The following is a 23987-nucleotide window of genomic DNA, read 5'->3' as shown; positions in this document are numbered from 1 at the left end:
CACGAAATATTTTAGGGGTTTGTTCAAATGATGAAGAAATATTTATTATATTTCTGCTGCCACAACTGATTTTATCACCATTTAAGAATAAATACTGTACACTGACTCTTTCAATAAAAAATACATACTATGGATACCTCTTTAAAGTAATATACTGTGAAAGATTATAAAGGGTATTAGCCACACACACCGATAAGGCAAAACATTATGACCATTGACAGGAGAAGTAAATAACATTGAACATCTTGTAACTATGCAATGTTCTGCTGGGAAACTTTTGGACCTGGCATTCATGTGGATGTTACTCAGACATGTAACACCCACCTAGACCAGACCAGGCACCCCTACCCCATAGCAATGACACTCCTTGATGTCCCTTACTGCTCTTGGACAGGTTAGTCTTTGTAAAATATTTATATAGAAGCCTATGAAGCATGTAGTGTTCCTCAGTAATGGATTATTGTCTTTGAACTGTGGAGATTTCTCTGTATTTTTGTGACCATCTTCCTGGGGCTGGGAGTCTGGGACTCTCCAGAGCTTTTCGGCATATGTTGTATGGATGCATCAACAGTGTTTGTGGATTACACCTCACTGTCAGAAAAGGGAGACACAAACGTTCAGCACTGGAGATTTAAATACTCTTTTTCATTATACTGGCTCGTGCAAGATTTAAAACTATCTCCTTTGGCCTGCTTCCATGTAAGAAGTTAGGCACGAGTAGCCTCTTTGGCCTCAGCACAGTTACAGATGAGCTTTTACCAGAGAACAGGGGACCAACTTGGTACTGCCGCGACGCCAGCAGCAACATGGCCATGATGACAGAGCCCTCAGCAGCAGCAGCAGCAGCAGCAGCAGCAGCAGCCCAGCTGGGAACCGCTCTGCCCGCCGACTTATACTAGTGGCTGGCGATGCCCTTACCCTCAGAGGGGAAGGAGAGAAGAAAAGCAGGCTCCCGAGGCAGAACAAACTCTGTGGAGCATGTGGTAGAAAGTGGGGCGACTTGGTCACATCTGCCAGAGACACTTTTACTACTAATGTCTTATGTTTATTCTCCCCTGCAAGAATAACTCAGACCGAAATGTAATAAATGTTTGGTATTCAACAAAAAAAATCTTAAAGAAAATTCAGAGACGTCAGGTTTATTTCTTTTAGCTGAGAAATGACAGCACTCTGATCGCCACTTCACAGATTCAAAGGTGAGGAGGAAAACGTAGGGATGATTTATCCCTGCTGTGCTGTGTTGTCGTCGTCCTCTGGCGGGCAGTCCTGTCAGGGAGCTGTAAATCGGTGACAGCGGGGAAGGTTATTTGTTTGGATTTTGTTCAGGCTGACCAGCCAGGCCTGTGGACCGTCCTTGGGTGTTGATGTGTTCCTGAATGGTGGTAGCTGTATTGACAAAGTGCTTTGACCAGGGCAAAAAGGAGTAAATCAAGAGGTCGCACTCGCTGAGATGGGACACTATACCATGGCACAGGAGGAAGAAACACACTCTTAGGAGCATTTAGGGAGAGGGGCGTTCAATTGAACAGTAATTTTTTGTGATTTATTCAATTTATTTGTGGTGGAAAATTGTGGTTGGCCTCTTTTATAAAGTGGAGTAACGACTGCAGCCTGCATACAAAAAGAAAATCCAGAAATCCTCAATGAAACATAGCGTTGTCCAAGGGTTTATACTCCGAGCTTCACAAAAGAGTCTTTTGATCCGTTGTGACTTTCTCACACACACAAATGTATCCACATGAATGCAATTGCACAGATGCTCTCACACACACACACATATAGAAACACAGCCATCTTACAAAGGGAATTGCTCGCTGTCACAGTCACATCCCCATGAAGGTCAGAGGAAATGGCACAGATGGCCTTTTGCACTAAATCAGCAACTTTTCCAATGTGTGTTCAAAGACCCACACGTGGAGTTAATTCACACATGACACACACTCACACATATGAGATGCCCTATTGTTTCTCACAATTTAAAAATTGCTTTATGAAGGAATGCTACGATTACAAGGCGCAATTCCTTTAGAGTTGAATATTCATGCATTCATATCAGAGGCCGGGATTATTCATGTTTTATCTGTTGCGGGATACATCTGAACTAATAATTCTTCTGATGTGCTGGCAAAAGATTAAAACTCCATCAATATTAAGACACCTTAAAAGATGTTTATGCATTTAAAATATTTAAAAATCGCAACTTTAGATTGTGAACTGCGCTGAAATAGGTCACAATATTTAAAAGCTATGTTATAGAACTTGGCATAAAAGAGAACATGTGAGTTAAAGGTAATGTGCAATAATGATAAACGTGACTGAACAGGACTGGATTTTAATTAGAAATGAGTAATTCATTCATTAAATATATGTTTTTGTGCTACTGACATGCAGACAGTAGTATTTTTATAGTTATCATCATCCCTTTTGGAGATTTAGACAGTTTTACCACAGGATATGAATACAACCAACACTGACAATGTGTTAATCACAAAGAATCATACTAAATCATCTTTCAAACACACGTGTGAATTATGTGTCAAAAGTTCCCCTTGTGTCGTTTGTATTATCATGCTGCGTGTCAAGACTCATCTGGCACATCATTAGGATTAAACAAACCAAGAAATTGCGAGTGCTGGTTTTTACCCTGGCCTGATTGTTTCTCCATCAACCGACTGATGTGGGTGTTAAAAATCCACCGGTTCTGATTAAAGCGCGCTGGCGTCCTCAGAGGGCCCGCAGGTGAGGAGACGAGTCGCTGTGGTTGAGTGCTGGTGTCGGGGGCGGGGGGAGGGGGGAAGCGTCATGGCATCGTGGCGGTGAAGTGAGGTGAAGAAATGGTGTGTGACTGTGTGGATATGACAGAAAGTCTAACTGTCACCTGGGGTCCCCGAGGCCCAGCTGCTCCCACAGCCGGAGTTTAGAAGAGAGAAACAGTCATTAACCCTGTCACATTGATTCAGCTCTGTTAGTTTGTTTCTTCTGACCCATGCTGTGGAATAAAGTGTCTGAAGGGTTGTAATGATATCCTTTTTGCTATTGTAGCAGTCTCTCTTTTCCTCAGTGTGCTTGTTTATTGTGTCGTCAAAAGCCCAATATATGGTGTTTTGTTATTACTGTGACATATTTGATTTTCTCCTCCCTGCATGGCTGCTCAACTGCCTTTTGATTTTCTGACACCTGGGATTGTTCGGAAATACTGATAGGAACCAGTGTTGTGTGATAATGAACGAATCCGCTGTCAGTCAGCGTTAGATCTCTCCACTTTAGTTGTATTGTGCGTCAGTCAGCATGTGTACACGCGCAAACACACATTTACTCTTCTTCCCGCGACCGCCGCTTTCCTTGTATTGCGGGGAAGCTCTCAGTTTTCCGTCTCTGTCCGCATGCTGTTTGCTCATCAGACGAACCATCTGCTGAAGTTGTGTGTTTTCCTCTGCACGCCGTCCCCTTGGCACACAGCTTTGTGTGGCGGTGCTCTACCAATTATCTAATGCGCGCGGGGCGCCCAGCACGATCCGCTGCCCACTGCACAGGCATGAAGTCTGTGTGCTCACACCAGGTAGCCTCTCTGCATGTCACCGGATAATGGGGAGAGCGAGCGGGAGTCCTCTCTTCAACTCTCCTTATCATTCATTTGGCGAGCTGGTTAACTCCTCTCTGCGGCGAGCTGTAATCTACGGTATTTCATGGTCCATTTCAAAATTACTGCTTTCTTTTTTTTTTTTTATATCTGTTCAAACCCAGTCTACTCTTGCAGCAGTGTTTGTGCTGCGTAATAACCACTGCCCCCTGTTTTTGTGCAGCGTACCATGGCAACACAATACGTTTGGAGTTGTGAGCAGTCATTCCCATCCACTGCAGGTTCATTGTGCATCGTTTGCCTCTGTAATATTACATGAGGGGAAATGTGGCAGAATGGAATGAAAATGAAATTAGCAGACACGTCTTCGAGTCAGAACACGACTATAAAGGTTTTCTCAAATTAGGTTTGATTTGTTGTGAATAATAATAGTACGGAATAGAATCTAGAACAACTAGATAGACAAAAATAATTAATTTTTACATAAATAATTCCTACACAGCGTTTAGATCTTGCGTCTGTCTGACTGGAGTCATGCTGCGCAGAAGCCTTTCATGAATTCTTTTGTGTGAGAAGATGAAAAACGTCTCTCCTACATCATGTACTGCGGTACTTTCTTATGCCCTCTGTATAGCCGTCACCTCTTTTCACCCCCTGAACCAATCCTTATCAATACTTCATCTAAATTGATTTGGATTTTGCTTTAAAGTTGGGCGAGCGCTCCATGTCAAGCCTGTCATACAGCATGTCAGTAATACACTCTGGATTGATCTTTTATTTAGTAATAATTGGGAAAATTTAATGGGGGAGATAAGCACGCCAGTTTTTCTTTTCTTTTTTTTTTTTTTTTTTTTGTTGAGAGGGTTTATCTGGCATGCAGTGCAGCTCCACTCCAGTTCACATGTGGTAAGAGTTAGTGGAGTAAGCCCGTGCAGCAGCCTCCTGAACACTGACTGAAACATACAAGTGTTCCTGCAGGGGATGGAGGGGAAAGCCTCGAATTGAGAAACGTGATACGGAGTGCTCTGTGGAAGAAAAACAAAGTTATTTAAGCCGCAGGCCTTTCCTCTTATTAAAATAGTATCAAGCTTTCATTGAATTAAACATGTTTAAGGTAGAAGCAACATAAACGGGCCTGTGTGACTGTGGATTCCCTGAGATAGTCATCTGTGTTCACATTTTCATACAAAATGCATCTTGCGTGGGTGTGCTTTTGTGACGAACACATGCTGGAAGAGTATTTTTTTCCCCCTCCCTCATAGAGAAGGCACTCCAGTGCAGCTTTCCTGTTATTTGTTGGCATTTTTGAAAGTGTTATCAGCGAGCCCTTTCTTTGGCACTCCATTACATTCTCACTCTGTATCTAATAATCTTGTCATTTTCCACCACATTTCCTCTACTAAGCAGTCAATTAGTGATGCAATACTTAGCCGCCTTCAAAATCCTCTGAAAATCGTGTCTAAAAAGGTTAATGTAATTTCAAAAGCATAAAGTGGATGGAATAGTCTGGATGTAAGTGTGTCTTTCTTACTCATTAGAGTTCACCTCCACACCCACCATCCCAGACTGGAATCTGAAGGAAAGCGGGCATTTAAGCCAAACTAGTGTGAACCAGACAGCGTTTTACATTATGCATAGTTATATACAGAGAAACAGTGAGTTGTTAATTAAAAAAATATGGATTGTAAAACGCGCAGAGCAGTATTTCAGTTAACGTGTACTCTGACATCCTCTAATCCAGGCTTGTTGTTTTAGCAGAGCCTGTGCAGCTTGCAGCCGTTTTGTTCTTTGCAGTTTGTGACACTTACCAGCATCAAATCTGACAATAAAAGTCAAAATGTTATGAAGATATATAATTGAAAGGTTAGGAGGTAACACACTTGAGAGACTACGTCTCGTATTATATTTGAAAGTATCTATCAGTAGTGTGAGATCTCTGCGGTGGCGGGTGCAGTTTACAGTAAAAGCATTGTGTCCCTGCAGGCCTTGCGTCTGTATTTGTTATTTTTTAAAATGACACTGGTGCTGTAACTTAAAGAGACCATGGGTTCAGCTTCCACGCAGAAAGGCCTTCTCTGTGGCAGCCTTCTGTATTTCTACTACAGTTGTAATGTTGTCAGATTCGGTGTGATCTAGAATGACCCATCACAGACAATGATCTGTTACATTCAAATAAAAAACATGGGTTGTTATTATTCAAATGTTGCGTGCTGACATTCTGCACTTTAAATTTGTGGAAGAGCACCTACGAGAGTTCACACAGAGAGCATTTGTTCAAATGCTTTTCAGATGGGGAACACACTTCTCAAGATTTCAAAACTTTGAATTTTAAAAAAAAGTGTAAGCCCAGGTTATTTTCATAGAAATCCATACTGTACCTCTCAGCACAGGTCTCGCAAGAGCCGAATTTAACAAAACCACATGAGCTGCCAGCTGCACATGTTTACGTCGGGTTTCTCCAGCATCCACTTCTAAGGACTGCGCTTGCGGCCATTTCTCAAGTAACTGGTTTGTGATTCTTGTCATACGGGAGGGAGCTGAAGGACAACTTTTCAGTTATAGTCCCGAGAACAGAGGCAGAGTCGGAATCTCCCCTTAATCTTTGGAGTCGCTGGTTTATGTCTGAGTCTGACAGGTCACAAGGCCTGGACCTGGGCTGATTCACTGCTTCCAGCTCATGTTATCATCAATACTGATTGTGAGCGTTTGTACCCCTCCTGAAAGCCCATTGGTCCAAAGGTACAACCTATTATCCATTGCTAGCAAGAGAGTAAACATTTTCATCCTCTGGGCTCACATGTACATCCAAACAGTTGCGATAAAGGCCCAACATTCGTGATAGGTTTATACTGCTCCAAATAGATAATAAAACAAATTTCTATTTGGCACGTTCTAAATGCATCTTGAACCTTTGACTCATTGTAGCCCTCTTTCCCTGCCTCCCTCGCTGGAGAATAGCGATAAGATGTCTCATTTCCGTTTACCTTTCAACATTATTCATGGTCTTGGTGGTGTTTTGTAGTTTTGTTCCCAATGCAACCTCAATATGTCTGAGGCCTTAGAGCCACATGCAGCATTTTCTTGTGAATAATGTATTTTTTTCTGTTCTCTTTCGCAAATAAAAGATGAATTAAATTAAAAAAGCAGGACATTACAAAAGAGACAAAATGTCGTCAAATCCCAAATGCGAGATGAGAATATAATTTATATTAATTAACCTTGTAACCTGGGTTGATGGGTGGTGTTTTTAAAGGAGAGGTGTCGTACAGATGTTTCTCTGTCTTGATAACAGGGATGTTGGTTTGGGGGACTGGATTCCTAATGAGTTCCCTGATGTACTTGTGTCCAAGCAGATGAAAGTGGTGACACCTCAGCTTGTTCTGCAGTAGAACAAACCCAAATTCAGAGCGCCACTGACAGTTTTTATCCATCAGTGCTGTGTTGGCTTATTATTTTTTTTCTCTCTCCCACATTGTAGAGAAACTTCTAAAAGAATTTCTACCGCAGTGAGTTACTGAAGCACACACGTGGGATTTGCTCTCTCCTCAACAAAGCAATAAAGACCTGTGTAACATCCATGAGGCATATAAACCGATATGAGGCCGGAACCTATTCCAGATAAATTAGTTACCAAATTAGCCCATGTAGGATTCACGGTGGATGTGTGATTGATGTGATCCCAGGTCCGACCTCTGACCCTTTAAGCCTGTTGTAGTCACCGGTGCTGCAGATATGCTGTCTACTTCTCATCATCCAACAGCCAATGAGAGGGAACGAGCCTGCATCAGCCCCTGCCTGGCTCACCTCATGCTGAAACAGCACGATGGTGCTTTTATTAGCTTTTAAAGGATTATAATTGTGTGCTAAGTACGCGTCTGTCCGTCACACAGATGGAAGTTGAACCTTAATCCTTATTCTGGAAGCTTTTCTGCAGTTTCAGGTAGAGGAGCATGTTTTTTGTCTTCCTTTTTTTTTTTTTTTGTGAAACTTCCAAATCCTCTTTTCCCTCACAAAGCCTCGGGGAGTGCAGTAAATGTATCCTGACACCTGGATAGCTGGGCATTCGTCTAACAGGCTGTAACCTGGGATGTTTGAATGACACTGTCCAACCACATCAACTTTCATGAATGTGTTACAGATGTGTGAATTTTTTTTTTTTCCTCGGAAATGTTGCCAAGCCAACCCACTAAGCGCTAAAGCCGAGCAACTCTGAAGTGTAAAACATGTGAGACGATTTATTATTCCTGCAAAACATACACAGTCACACACATATGGGCTCTAGCCTTGCCGGTGCCGATGGGACATCCACAGCTCTTTAAACTTAATCTGAGCCTCTCGTTTATACCAGCTAATTAGAAATAGTTTGACTACATTTAAGCTTGTGGAAAGCACATCATGGACATTTATCCGAGGCTTAATTGACACTGTAAAAGGAATACATATTCATAAATACACACAGAGTGACTGCTTAAAGCTGCCTCGTACAGAATGTCAAATTTAATTGGGGTGCAGTGAAAGGTAGATGTGGCTGCTCATTTGAAATATACTATATCCTATGGTAGTTGTGTTCATTCATATTCATACAGTTGCCACAATTACTAAACTATGCCAATTATACTGTACCATTGAGGAAAGATGAATTTCAATTGGTGCAGAAAATGTAAATTTGTGTTATCATTCTGTGTAGTGACAATCTCCGGTGCCTCAGTACCATTGCGTTATCATGTTAATAACACAGTCAGGTTTCCTTTTTCCCCTCAATGTTCAGACTACATATGAAGCCCCCCCACAGTGTCTATGTATAAAACATGACCGAGGTAACCAGTATCCTTTTTCGTTTTTCATTTTTCCAGTACTACCTCAGCCAGTGCTTGTGTGTGTGCTTTTAGCTGTTTTACTTTTCAAAGTGAATATTCTAAGTAAAACACAGATTTTTGTATCTCCAGCTGGGCAGCACGGAGGAAGAATGGGGCAAAGTGAATGTAGTTTTAAAGATCCATGAGAAAATAAATTACCTCCCCATGGCTTCTGTCTTGTTCACAAAATCTCAGTTTCATTTTTCAATAGATTCGTTCCAACAAAAACAAAACTGGAATTAGTCATACTGAATCTTAATTAGAAAAAAAAATTACAGTGACAAACAAAGGGGATGTTTTCCACAGAAACCCATTACAGCTCAGTCAAATGAAATAAGTAAGTGGCAGAAATGAAAGTGCTGTCAGACTCGGTGCCTTATCTTGGTAAGTGAAAGCAGGAGAGATATACCTCTTGGGTCTGCATACCCCCTGTGCTGCTGTGATCTTTCCTCAGCTGCTTTTACAATATGTCTTGGTGATAAAAGAGTGACCTACTCTCTTCCTGTGTGCGCAGCATGGGCTGCAACAGCAAAGCTGTCTGTTGACCCTTCTGACCCATGGGCACTTCAAACCAGGAAGCAAAGTCTGTATTTGAAATTCTTACATCCTGCCATCTGCCTTGATTTTTAAATGTGCCTTGTCCCGCTCAACCATCGTACACCTCCACATCAACACGTTTGGCCATCGGCCAAAACAAAGCAAAGACCGAGCGCAGGGGCCATACATGAATTAAAGATTTAGCTTCAGCACACAGGACAGTATTCACACAGGACATCATGTTAGCACCGAGTATACTGTTGTCAACCTCTGTATGTGTAGGTCACAAAGACTGTACTACACTGATGCAGTCTATGTCAGAACAGACCCACAGCCTTCTCCCTGTGGAGAGAGGCATATCAGAGCACACCACTGTTATTCTGAGCTATATGTAAATCTGATAAATCATTTTCTGCCTGTCGGAGCACCGCTGTTTATTAATCCTGCTTACATTTTCTCGAAACCTCTATTTTTAATCATTAAAACGGAATTACACCGTGTCCCTGTCTTGCAAGAATTAACAGTAAGATTGAAGTTGAGATGAGCAGATTAGATAGGGCAAGAAAAACAAAACCATTCCACGAGACAAAGGATATCAGACTGGAGATGCATTTGTGAAATTCCATTTTCCCAGCACACAGAGATAAAGCGAGAGAGTGCTTGGAGTACAAATGTGTCGTAGCCCTCTCATTAGCTTGCCATGGTTCCAGTAAGTGTCTTAATTAGATTACTGGAGGAATTATGGGGAACTGGTGGCTCTGCTTGCCTTGGGCTTTGTTACTTTTGGTTACAGTTTCCAGCTAATTGTTTTGTTTTGTTTTGTTATTAAATCAGAACTGCCTGATAAGATATGGCCTCCGTTGTGGTCAGCCGTGGCTTGAAAGCTGAAATCATTTCCTTTTCTGTTTGATGTATTTATATCAATGCGCTGTTTCTGTTTTTGGAGGAAATTGAAGGAATGTGAAAGGCTGTGTTTGTTGTTTCTGATTTCTGTCCTTTCCTGGATGTCATCTGCCATCATCTCAGCAAAATGACATCATTTTGTTCTCGCAGCCTTCGTTTGGGAGTTCTCGCAGCTTGTTCTCGACACATCAGCCGGGCAGACATCTCATGTCGTGTCCGGCAACTGTTCTGTGATTGGTCAGAAACTGGAGTGGGTGTGGTTACTGTAGAAAAGCAGAAACGGTAGCGGCCACTCTGTGAGCTCTCAGATGCTAATATTCACAGTGTGACCGCTAATCTCTCCTGGGTAGAGATAGGCAGACTGTGTGTGGGTGCATGCTAAATGAACACCGTGATCTGACGGACAAGGTCGTCAAAACATCTGGCCAACGTCCGAAAAATAATCCATCTCCCTCATCTCCCACAATGCTTAGCGCGTGTGACGTATGCTGCAGTGGGAGGGCCCAATGAGGACTTCGCTGGAGTTTGGCGCTAGAGTTTCTCCTGAAGTATAAATTATTTGGCCAAAACAAACTTTTTTCTTGTTCTCTCAGCCCTGGGAGCGAGAACAAATTTCTCTCTTCTCACGGAGTATGTAACAAGCTTAGACAGCCAGGTTAATAACCCTTTATAACCTGGCCATCTGTCTGTCTGTCTGAGCAACTCGCAGTCTCATCATCAAGCCAGGCGCGCGACCAAGCATGCCTCACTCTCTTATCTACATAATTAAAGAATTAGTTTCCAGACGACCACCAGCAAACTGATCAAAAGAAGCTAGATTTTATGGAAAGGGAACTGAGCTTTGAGTCACTTCGTTCAGTAAATCAGGTAATAATATAATTAATCCAGAGTTTTTAAAAATAACTGACATAACCTTATTATAATCAGTGACCACTCTTGGCCTAAACCTACCCAGCCTTGTTTTGGTTTTTTTTATACGTTCAAGCCAGACATATCACATACTGATTAAACTTTCAGTGGCTCCTGAATACCATTTTCACCTCTCAGTGCAGCCAAGTGATAGGCTTCTTTTTCAGACATCCCTATAACCAATCGTGCCTAAAAAGCCTTTCAAAGTGCCGAGTGGAGGAGCACTTGAGTTTGAAGAAGGGTTATGTTCTCCGTGCAGCAGGTAGAACAGAGTGGTGTGGAGAGTGGTGATAAATATGGTTCTTTTAATACAATAGCTTTGTAGGTCACTCTGTGGAGAGGCGAGGTGCGCTCACTCAGCCGGCTTCCCCCTGCAGAGCCTGCGCAGCCCACAGACACAGGAACACGCAACCTTTAAAGAGGGATTTGAAAAGGTCAAAGCACAGGCATGCAGAATGGTAATATAGGAGCACGCTTCCAGAGGTCACGGGGTCAACGTGGGCTTTATTCCTTTTCCTCCATGTTCCTCTCCTCCAAGTGATGGCTGTGTTGAGACGTATGTTAAGACTGGAAAAGAAACACTTCCACTGAGTTTGTCATAGCCTTTTTTTTTTTTTTTTTACATCATGAAACATAACAGTGATTTTGTTGTCTGCATTACATTAAACACCCTATCTCAAGAGTTTATTCCCTCGCCAGTGTTAGGTTGACCCACTTCTGAGGCAGCGATGAGAAAGTGAGAGTGTCCACCTGGGCCCCGGTTAGAGGTGTGGTTCAGACAGGCTTACTGGGAGCTGTTCTGTCCCAACACACCACCCTGATGGTTTTTTCTCACTCCCTCTAAGGCCTTGTCGCGGTCCGTCTTTACAACTCTGCTGCTATTTTTTATTTTTTTTTTAAGTGGCCGTTTGCCACATAAAGATGAATCACATTTCATTATTGTGCCCCCGTTTTATCCGCTGGTTGTTACTTCTGGATCTGGAGGTATTATAGTAGTCTATGGTTTCCTCTTGATGGAGCATGGAGGATTTCCTTAAGACTGAACCAGCTGGGTCTCTGCCACATGACAGAGTGGGTGCTCTCCCTCCTTACTCTACAGTCCCATGTGATATCACCGCATGCTTAGCGACTCTTCTTCCATTGATCTAATTAGTCCCTCGACACTTCTTTAACGGTCTGTATTTATCAGGAACATTAATTAGTGCGTAGACTGGATATATTATATTGAAGGCAGTGGATGTCCTTGTTTATTAAAGTATTAACAATAGGAATACTCTCTCATATCCCCTGGTATTAGTCACTTAGTGAGTCCGCTCATTCATCATACCCTTTCTGCAGTGTGTTTCTTCTCCTACTTATCCTTGTTTGTCTTTTTCTAAGTGCACATGTAAAGTGATGTTGGATTTGCATAATTAATTATAGCAGCACTCTGTGCCCCGCGTTACGCAGTTGTCGCTTTAACAAAGTGTCACCCACCTCTTGTGGGCAGTCACCAAGGTATAAGGCTGGCAGACAACTTGCTTTGGTTCCAGTCAAGTTCAAGGAAGATTACAAGAGACGGTGTGGAAAACAGTTAGCTTGAAATGGGAAGGTCATTGATTTTCTAAGCAACAGCTCCACCAAAACAGACATTCTATTGATCAAAGACTTCCTTGGGGTAGTTGTAGAAAGCTGGATGAGAGTTAGGACGCTGGGAGACATTAGCGGTTTAGCTGCGCTGTATGACCGTCCGTCATGCGTCTCACACACACTAACTCAGCGTCTTAAACTAATTTGGTTGCTGCGTAGAAATAATGCCTCTTCTGCTTTACAGTTCTTCTCCTTTGAAGAAAAACACCTTGATTCAACAGCTGTCAGGGCCATATTGTTTTTCGCGTGACCTGAAACTCCCAACATGTCAAAAAATATGCTGAGTCTAACGCTGACAAATCTCTTAGTGCATAAGTGCCGCAGCTCGCACCTCCTTGCTTATTCTTTTCCTATTAGGACACGGTTATCTCACTGAATTCAACAAGTCACTGGATACGTTTCCAATTTGTGTATTTGTAGTTGATCTGCCAACAAGTGAAAGGGTTTGATTCATATTCAAGAGTTGGGCACGTAGCCTTATTCCACTAAACATGTTGATTAGACCCACTTTAGTAATTTTATTGTTACTCAGGGGGTTTTATGGATGCTGTGTTTGTAGTGCTACCTATTTCAGGAACACTTATCAGTCAGACTAAGTTGACAGATTAAATAGATTTGTGTTGTCTTTGAAACCTGAATATGTATGTATATAATGTATCTAGGCGTATACACACTAAATATAGGTACGTTGTCCGTAAACCTAAAAAGCACATGTATAAATGTTGCACCAGGAACACACATTTTAATCTATGGATGCAAAATGTCTTGTTAAGTGGCCTTATGGGTTAGTAGTATGTCGCTCTACCCTGAGGTACGGTACAGCACAGCACGCATAAATACCTTGACACTAATATAGATATATTACTCTCTGAGAGAAATCATGCAAATCAGGGAGACCACGGAGAATTACCTCTCCTCCTCCTCCTCCTCCTCCCCCTCCTCCTGTACTGCTTTGACTGTGCTAGAATGTAGGTGATGACAGAACCGTACCAGATTTATTCAAAGATTAGTTTTAAGAGACTTCCCTTACGCTGCATTTTGCAACAATCTCTTCTAAATTTAAGGTCGTGTAGTTCAGCGGGATGTGTTTTGTTCTCATTGTTTTCTCAGTAGCTTTGAGATTTTCTATCTTCTTTTATGAGTAGTTAGGAATTCAGCTTGACAGTACTTTGGTCTTCTTATTACAAATGGTCTTCTTTATTAAAACTACTCACATGAAAAATTGGAAGTCTTGTTCTTCCCACTACAAAAAAATAATCCGGATGGTCTAGATGGTCCCAATGTGATTTGTTTTTTTTTTTAAAGCTTCATTTCATCTTGAATCAACACCAAAAAGGATAATTAGAGTGACATGAAGAATTATTTAGAGGCTGCCATATTAATACTGGACTATAAATGACAAAAAGCTTCCAGTGGCATATAAATATGATTATGCTTTAAATCAAACAGGTCGTAGAGGCACTCACAGAAACAAAATATTATCAGAGAACACGTATTTGTTGGGGTTATTTGGATTTACAGAACCCTTTCCCAACAAGAACTGGTTCTGAGGGTCTCCTGTGGTGTTAGAGGGGGCCTTTGTGTCCTATGGGTTGAGGGGAGGGGCCTCCGTGGATCAGGCTTGTTCCAGTACATCCCACAGGTCAACACCTTGTGCTGTTCTTCATGTTTTTTTTTAGTTGTTCCTAAACCGTTTTTGTGTGTCATTGCTATGGGGTGGGGGTGCCTGGTCTGGTCTGGTCTGGTCTAGGTGGGTGGTACATGTCTAAGTAACATCCACACAAATGCCAGGTCCAAAGGCTTCCCAGCAGAACACTGAATTGTCACAAGATGGTCAATGTATTCGCTTCTCCTGTCAGTGGTCATAATGTTATGCCTGATCGGTGCATATAGTGGTTTAGCGATGCCTGGCGGGGGCTACTTCTTGACTGGAACCAGCTCTGAACTGGCTGTGGCCCAGTGCTACCACCCAAGGGGCAAAAGAGGCAGTTTTTCTTGCAACAGTCAAAATCCATCAGTCATAAAAGCAGGACACTTCTTAAACAATAACTGAAGGTAAGGATCAGTGTGTGCAGTAGAGCTAAGATGTAATCCGCCTTTGGCAATTTATGTGAAATGAAATGTATATCAGATTACATTGTGTTTGCTGGGAAAGACTTCCCTTTTGTTTTTATCTTAGATTTACTATTAATGGAGTCCAGATATCCACATGTGAGATGTGCGTGTTAAGGCCAGCTGTAAGTGGGTAACCATTGTGTCATAACATAACAGCACATAACAGGGCCTTTGAGTGACTAGATCCACTATTACACAGCCATTTCTAATCAAAATAGAAAGACTTCCAAAGTGGGTGACACTCATTCACACACGATTTAACTCTGCTTTAGTTGATTAACCTGCACTAAAGCCTTCTGAGCCACTTACATGTACAGCATGTAATCAGCCTCCCATCTCTAGAGCAAACACCTTCGGGCACCTCCTATCGGTGCCTGCTGCCTGTTACAGCGACACAAACCAGAACCAGAATGTTTCCTCTTAATCTCTGACTGTTCTGGGCTCTCTGTCTCTGTGAGAGCCGCATTTTATTTACAACTCATTTACAACATCAACATATGTGTCTAATTTGGTTGTTGACATTATTCCGCTGCATGCTTCTCAGCTAAGTCGTGTTAAAGACCTTTTAACATGTTGTCATTTCCAGCGAATATCCTGCGGTGTCATTCATTACAGATTTATGTGTCTTGTAATGTTTTACAGTTTTCTCTACTTTCATGGTAATCCTAATCTGCTGGCCCGTCAGTAAGCGTTTTACCTTCTGCTCGGCTGTCACTGCAAATGAATACGCTCTCCGCAATTCATCGCGAACGAGAGGTTGTAAATTTGCTCCGTGCATCTGAGAAAGTCCAGATCAGATCTTCATTCCACTTTGTAAGTTATGTCAAAAGGCACCTCTGCTCTCAGGCTGGCTTTTGTGTTTGAAGTCTCCCCCGCAGCCATATGGTATTGCTCTCAGGATCAGTTTTTTTATTTCCTGCCATTACGCCCATCTCGTGCAGTGTTCAGCAGTGCGTAAATCTGCCATATCCTCGCGGTGCCTATCGTGGCATTTTAAAGTGAAATGAATCACATTTCTTTTTCTTTTTTTTGGTTTTACCCTGTAAGATGCCTACAGATAACTAAAATCTACAGTAACTAGGGGTTTGCTTCTACACGGGTGACAAATGGAAAGAAAAAAAGTCAGTTTCTAAACTTGAGATTACTCACTGTGTCGCTGTATGGATTTGAGAGTATTAAGGGTTCTTTTAGAGAGTTCATCCGATGCAGATGGCGGATGAGTTGGAACAAAAGGAATTAATATTTCTGTCTTAACACTGTGTTGGCATCTTGTAAGGGCTCTGTTATAAAAGCAACACAGGGGTAATAGCTTTAGTTAGAAGAAAATGTATGTGAAGCTGAGTGCTTTCTAATGACTGTCCTCCTCACCTTATGGAATTAAAATCCATAGATAAAAAAAAACATCTCATGTGGCTAAAGCTTAGAGAACTGACAGAATTATTTGCATTTCCATGTAGCGAGGGATAACTCAGCCCACACACCCTCTCACGCATCTGCCATTGCCATGTTCAAGTACTGACTGGGTTACAAGGCTGAGGAGAGTAAAGACACATCCGTTCTCCTGAAGAAATGTGAATATGTTTGTTAGATAAATTGCACATTTCACCAGTGCCTCCTCTGTGCCTCTCCATCGTCTTTATGTACACTTCATGGTAGCCAGATCCAGGCTTCTATGCAGTTCGGGGAATTTTGCCTCCGGGAGCCGTGATTGGATTCCCATTCGTCTGGCAGCTTTTGTGTAATACTCAAAGTGGAGAAGACCTGGCTGGATCGCACCACATATTTCCACCAAGGAAACCGTCTCAGAACCGGTCGTGCCCAGACAGGGCAAACACGCAGCTGAAAGGAAAAAAGCCCAACAATCACTCCGACGCACTGACTCCTGCACGTCCTGCATACACTGAAGGGATAACATCCAAAATGATTTATCTGGGAAAGAGAAAGGAGACGTTTGTGTTGTTTTATTTTCCTTAGTGCACATCAGTGGATTTCATTTGTTAAACAAAGCGTTTTTCTCTTCAGCTGCTGCAGTTGGACCCCAAAGTGCAGAACTGTTTCTACAAACATGCAGGGAGTTAAGACTTCATCAACAAGAGCAGGTTCAGCTTACAAGATGTCTATACCTGGCTGCACACACTTTAGAGGGGGCTGAGTTGTCTCCTGCCAGAGACGGAGCATGTACCGACTAAACAGAAACAGGAAAAATGAAAATATTAGAGGATTTGGCAACCAAACAGGAAAACCCCCGCATATTCACAGAGCCTGACACATCCACGTGAAAGCTCCAGTCCTTTAACTTTAACATGTGATGCTGCCTATTGGTGGTCAATATGAGCTGTGGGGGGCAGAGCAATGGTGTCAAAGGCAACTCATTGCTTCGAAGGAGCTCATCAGGAGGGATGAACTCATGAAGAGACAGGCTAAGACCCTAGCAAGCGAAGAAAATCATGTAAGGCTGTTAATGCCTTCTGCCTTGACTGTAATTTGATTTGTGACACAGAATTAATGCATGTTTTAAGATGTATTGCACTTTGTACTGTACTACTCTGTGTAGAAATGTGTTGATGAAGAGGTCTTCATACTGCTTGATTGAATAAACCAGTAAAATAGACAAAAGCAATCGTTCAAACCAAGATTTTGTGAGTAGGAAATGAATTCATCTCAAGCAATTTGAAGGTTTATAGAAGTAGACAACAGCTTGAAATAAGTACTGGGTAAATAAATAAAGGTCACATAACGTTACATTTATCTATAAACGGAGGTCTAGCATTTAACTTACTTTTAAAATACTCATTAAACTCATAGAAAATTCCTTTTATTGAGACGACTAATATTTCTTTTTTAAACCCAAGACTAAGTTTCACATTTGTTGTACATTCGAGGAAGTTATCACAGCAGACCCTTCTTCCCACATTCACATAGACACACTTGCCTCATCAGCAGAGGTGGTTATAGGCCAGCGTCTGTCCAGAGGTCAGATCATTACCAATGCAGCCATGGATCATAGATACAGCCCTCATATTAGTCCTTCCTTCATCATTCCCCTCTGACCTCGTCCGCAGCTGCGCTACCTCTCATCTTTATGATTAGAAAATGGCCCAATCCTTCTCCTTCACTCTCGCTGTTCCCTACAGACTCAGCACTCGTCTTCCATCATTATAATTATTTGACCATCCATATTAATTGACAAATTTGTCAGTGGAGTCTATTACGCCATTTGTCATGTGCCGTCGCTCTGTTTTATTATTGTGGACCTGAAAGCTCTGCTAGGACTGACTTGTCCCTTAGATCCCCACCAAGGGGTAATTACCTCGGGGTCGTTTTGTTGGTGGGGAAGGATTTTCATTACTGTCGCTTGTTATGTACTAAACATTTAGCTGCTGTCAGGCGATGTCAGTCTCTGTTCCCTCGGGAGTTATTGACATTTTTCTTCAGTTTGGTGATACAAAGATTTACTGAGGTAAAACAGCCACCTCAGAAACTTGCAGCTATCGTGTCTGTTCTCACTGGCAAACATTCTGGGGAATTTGAGATCCTTAAAATCCGTCCCTCTCTTTTAAAAATGTTATATATTTAAAAAATACGAAATAGAATACACAGCTTTTCCTGTTGAAATCATGTCTTTTTTTTTTTTTAATCAGATAGCATAGTGTTTCTGCCGCTGGCAGCGGGAGCTGGCAGGAGCAGCTCAAAGCCTGTGAAAGTCAAATGCTGTCTCTTTCAGTTTGAGAGAACAATTTTTGAAAATGCGAGCTAAAATGCTAGATGCCTCAAGCACGCTGTACTCCAATTTTCGTCTACAGTTGCATGCAGCAAGAAGCTTGAATAATACAGTAGGAACTATTTGTTCAGCTCTAATGTGTAAAATATGTGAGGCACATGCAGCATTTGTTGAATTAACATACAAATTGCTGATATATTATCTTATGGAATTTTCCAAATCTGGCAAGACAGCATTTTCTTGTCCAAATGTTTTATATTCTGCACTGCATACGGCCTTATAAGCAGCTTGGTGATGTTTTACATTGATGAAATAACCAGGCAGCTTTCCAGAATATTATCTCTTCTATTTAGTCACACTGTGCCGAGCACTCGTGCACAATTGTGTACATAAGCATTTATCAAAATCTGTAGTCTGTTTTGAAATATTAAGCCAGTCCATTGACCATCCCATGGCCCTCATCATGATGTAGTGGACATCTAATGTCAACTGGCTTGGGGAAGTAGGAATTTGAGCTCAGCACTTTCTTCCAGGCTTTGGTCCTAACCAGCCTTCTCAAAGCCCAATGTCAGCCCCGTCCTTTGATGTATGGATGGAGGCGTTTTGTTCAAAGGGATAACCTTTTCTGGGCACTTCTTTGAAATGCTAATTCACTAGCTTGCCGCAGGTGGAGCTGGAGCTCTCTCAGCAGAGAGGTCAATCAAAGTCAAATGGACGGGCCGTCCACAGATTCACCTGAGTAGCCGTGCCAGTGCCTGGCTGCCGCTGCCAGCAACCTAATCTCTAGTTTTGGTAAAAGGAGAGGACACAAGGGATGTCACAGTGACAAGCAGATTTTAAGCAGCAGAATGTGAGCTGTAGTCGTAGTAGTGCTGTCATGCTCTATAAGGATATAAGAATGTTTATGTGTGCTTCAGTGTTTACACAGCTCAGACTATAGATGTCAGAGTTTTCCTTTGATTTTCCAAGCTGCAGTCTCCGTGTCCTAGTGTTGAGGGGGACGCAGCTGTGTGTGATTACGTCAGTAATAAAGCCTGGATATGGTCCACCTGCCACAGAGTGAACCCTCCATCCAATCCCGCGCTTCCAACAACAAAGGAGACGAGTGCTCACTGATTATGGCTTTGATGATGCAGCTCGGAGGCTGTGTTTTATGGGGAGATATTTCTGGCTCAGGAATATAATTCGTGGGAATTATTCAATCTGTCTCAAACAATGACATGTACTATCAGTGTATGATCACAGACAACAGTCATATGTCACACATGTCATGTCAGAGATGAATTAGACATCAAAACAAACACAATATGCATTTAGTTTCTGTATGTAGTTTGTATGCTGTTCAGTGTGCCCGGCTCCTGCGATGGATTTGTTCCCAGGTTACCTTTCACCCAGTGCATGCTAGTGTTTAGTCACTACAACCCAGAACATGAGCAAATAGCGTGAATGAATTAATTGTTTCAGCCGATAATGATACTGTCAGTCTCCCGTCATTGTCGTCCATCTGGAGGCAACTATTCAGAATTCTGCATCAGCTGCTGCCTCCGTAACGAGGCGGCGCAGGACACACAGACACTCATCTCCCTTGGGTTTGGGCTCCAGCTGGAGCAAACATGCTAGGGCAACCTGTCCCTATTATTGTTTGTGACAGAATCAAGACGGAAATGCAAGTAGCAAAAGTGCGTGTGTGGACTCTGCACGTCAGATTCTGCTGGCAGTGCCCCCAATGTAATTATGGGCATGGGTGGCCAGCTATGACAGCTCATCTGTTAGCCAGCCAGTAGGAGTCTGGGGCACCTGGTGAGCCCTGCGCCAGTACGATGAGCCACAGATACACACAAATTAAAAATCACCTACGGATTGTCATGAAACAAGAGCTGTGAATAAAGGACAATTTCGTGTCGTTTCACGCTTCTCATGAATGTATCTGCCACCGGCTGACAGAGCTAACCACTCCCAGTTCTTGTTTCTCTGCAGACGAGTTACAAATGCATAGGTTGAATGGCTGGCATTATCATTTTAATTAGTCTCTGCTTATCATGTATTCAGCGCTCAATTACAACAAAGACCCATAGGTTTAAAACTGATTATGTTAGAAGAACAAAGTGTTCTGCAGGGGATTTAAATGAAATAATTGAAATTAGATCTTTAACCTGCATCATTGCGTATTTCAGAGTACAACATTAGTGTTGACAAATACTCTCTGCATCTAATGATCTATTAATGTCTCGTACAGTGTAATAGAAAACTAAATTAGCCCTCATGGCACTGTTGGAACGCAGCTAAGTTGTTCAAATTCTTCTCAACTTTTTACATCTTTTCTCTAATATCTCAGGAATTAAATAGTTAATTATTGCGCTTTTTTTTTCAAAAGTCCATTGAATTCCACTGAGAACAGCTCAAAGAGCGAGAGGTCAAGCCAAACGCACAGTCTGGTGCCTTATTGTGCAGCACACATTTCTGTCAATACCGTCAGACCTCCCATATGCAACCGGGGGACCAAGTCATTCTGCGCACACCCTTTGACTAAGGCCGTCCAATCAGGGATGAGTAATGACTGGGCAGGTTAGCATGCAGTGATCCCAGCTTTCTAATTAGTCTTCCATTAACTTTTTTAACCTTGGCGACTGTGGGGTGCACACTCAACACACAGAAACACACACACACCTCTCAGCCTCGGACGAAAGTATCGGGCCTTTACTCCACGATCGAAAATCTAAAGTGAAGTATTTAGTAATGTGTTCTGGTCCGCTGTGGCCATTTAAGGGATGTCTACTTTTAACCTAATTGGACAGACAAGTAATATTTGAGGCTGCTGGGTAAAATGTCCCCCGCAACTTTTCATTGATTGACCTCCCATAGCTGTATAATACAGTATGTGTGTACGCAGAAAAGACATTTGACTTTCAGAGAATGGCCTCTTTCAAGTGCAAACTGTTGAATTCCTAAAGAAAAAGTCACAGATCACCTTCTCTGTTGGATCTGATTCATTTTACACTGGTACAAATTCTTGGCCAACGGTGTTTGTTTAGATACAAATGGAAAGCCAATGACCTGTACCTGCCTTTCTGGTTTCATCCTGGTCTGGCTGATATCTGTCAAAGACCATCCAGTGTGTTTTTGATCCGTGGAATAAAAGAGCTCGCCTGAGATTTGTGCAGAATGTGGACATGTTGTAACGGAAACTCGACAAAGAGATTGACAGAAAGGGAGAGAAACCCAGAGAGAGCATACGCCAGGGATACTAAGATTTCCAGTTTAATTTTTTTGGGGCACAACTAAATCAAGTAATATTTCCACTTGCTTTATCACACCGATGGCAGCATAGTACAAATGCAATCAAGCCTTAATGGTATCTATGTGTGAGCAAATGTGCACACACTGGCCTTTCTGTGTGATGTGAAGCTTGAATTCATGATTCATCCTGTTTCACAGTGGGCAGTCATTTTGAGAACGGAGCGCCACAAAAGAGTGATGGAAATCCCTGGGGAGCTGCTGTCCTGTGGCCTTCCAGCCCCCCGGTGGCATGCACTATCTCGGCATATTGTCGTTTTTTATTTTTTTCTGTTTGTCAGCGAGCGCACGACTTCAAAGGCGACTTAAAGCATTCTTTTATTTTCTGCCAGGGCTTGAGAGAGGCGAGTCTAGATTTTATGAACAAAGCCCCCTAAGACATCCAGCAAAATAAAATGTTACCATCCCGCATGCAGCAGCTAACATTTACTCCAAAGCACTGATCATAAACTATTAATAGATATACAGTATGTCTGTATGAACACCAGAAGGGTGCCTCTTTGAATTGGATCCTTGTGTTGGACAGGGTCAGGAATGGGGCTAAAGCTGCTGAGCTCCCTTTATTCCTCCAGAACGTCCTCATCCTGCATGAATAGAGGACGGCGGGTGGATAGCTACCATTATGGCTGTTGTGTAAAACTGCCATTATTCAGTCAAGTGATTATCTGCTGCTGTGGTGTGTAATGCATCTCTGTGGCTGTGACTAGAGAAGGGTGAAAGCGAAAGAGGTGACCTCTTCCTCTCCAATCTTGTAAGAGCTCTGTGTACGACTCGTTTCAGACACATTATCACAGAATGTACTGTACTGGGCCAGTGGATACCTTTATATTTAATTAAACCAAAAGTAGCCGTCTTGTTTACTGTCTGAAAAACAATGTAGACTGAGAAAACCGTGATTTTATGAATTAGTATTATTTGCTAGATTTTGACGCATCCTAAACATGTTTGACTGTTCTCTCCAGCTTGTATGTTAACGTCAAAATAATTAAAATATTCAATTTAGTCAGCACATCTAAGGATATTTATCTTAACCTGTGTTAGTTCTGTTTATTAAACAGAAAGGTACCTCTCTGCTTTATAGTTCCCCCACAATGCTGGTAGGTGCTGTGCCGCATCAGGCGTATAATGAGAGTATTTCTGTGGTTAACACATTAAAAGGTTTCTTGTCTGTCCCAGAACTGCAACACTACGTGTGAAGCAGCACCTTTCAAATAATGCACCACTGGTTTCTGGAGTTAAGGAGAAATTAAGAGTGCAGTTTCAGTGGTCGGCGAGATCCAGAGTGTTTTTCTCGCTCTCTGCTTAGATTTCAAACTTTCTAACCAGAGGTGTGACTGGCATTGATCATCAGCACTCTCTGAGTTATTTATTTATGTGTTGTTGTGCAAAAAGCTTATAAAATATCACTGATTTCACCTTTCTTGAAATTCATAGACCTTTATTACACAAACATCCTCACGCAGAGTTTTACTTCTTTCTTAACACTGTCAACCTCTGCCGGTGTTGTTGTTGTTGTTTAGCCCCCTTCACTTGATATTGTCAAGTTTACTTTACTGCAAACAACTGCACTGTTATAAAACTAGAAATCCAAGCTAAAAAGAAAAAAGAAAGAAATGCAAATGGTAGCCGCAGCCATGTGAATTTGCTGTCTTAAGTTCCCAGGAAAAGGTTTTACATGATTTAAATGTTTGTCCATCATGAGATATTATCATGGAGACAAGACAACGTCCCAAAACGCAAAGATCTATCTTTAGAGACAAGAAGACCAAGGATTTCCATAACAGATGGCATGGCCCCAACAAAGCCCTGATGTGAGCATCATGGAGTTGGTTTGGGATTACATGAAGAGACAGAATCAGCTGAGACGGTCTAAATACACGGTTCTTGCTCTGGAACATCTGCCTGAAAAATAACTTGGTGGTCGAACAAAATCTTGATTTGGTTTTTATTATCCTATTTACTGCACTTTGAAAAGGGTTCATTGGAAATTTGAACTATTCTTTGCATTCGTTTAGCAATGATTCCCTTAGTACTACATTTTAATTCTGTTGTCTGTCACTGAGTCAATTTCTTATTCTGTTTCCAAGCTTTTCAATTTCACAACTTGTCTTTTATGGCGTTAGATTGAGTTTACAATATCAAATCAACTCACTCCATGTTGTTTTTCTTGTCAGCATTTAATTATAATACACATAACTCTTAGTGGTCGAGTAAAAATAATCGGCTTGTTTTTTTGCAATGTTCAAATTCTCCATTGCTTATCTTTAATATTGCAATTTCATGTCCTATTGCTCTGTGTAATACAGAGAGGTACGCTCTAACTGAGTCACCCATTCAATAATGCTCATTCTGATGTATTGTTCTGAAATATTTTCTAAAAGTTGTCTCAGCTGGTATTGCTTGGACGGTCTTGATTAGGAGGGTAACTAATTCGATTTCTGAA

General features: G+C 42.0%; 1 protein-coding gene across 1 annotated transcript in view; it reads left to right on the top strand.

The window, feature by feature from the left end:
• Positions 1 to 23987, top strand: part of macrod2 (mono-ADP ribosylhydrolase 2) — a gene marked incomplete at its 3' end in the record, with an annotated part of 392791 nt that overhangs the window by 335111 nt on the left and 33693 nt on the right.

This window comes from Chelon labrosus, assembly GCF_963514085.1.
Source record: "Chelon labrosus genome assembly, chromosome: 15".
Taxonomy (NCBI): Eukaryota; Metazoa; Chordata; class Actinopteri; order Mugiliformes; family Mugilidae; genus Chelon; species Chelon labrosus.
Note: the sequence above shows the minus strand (reverse complement) of the source record. Positions and strands in the feature narration are given on the sequence as shown.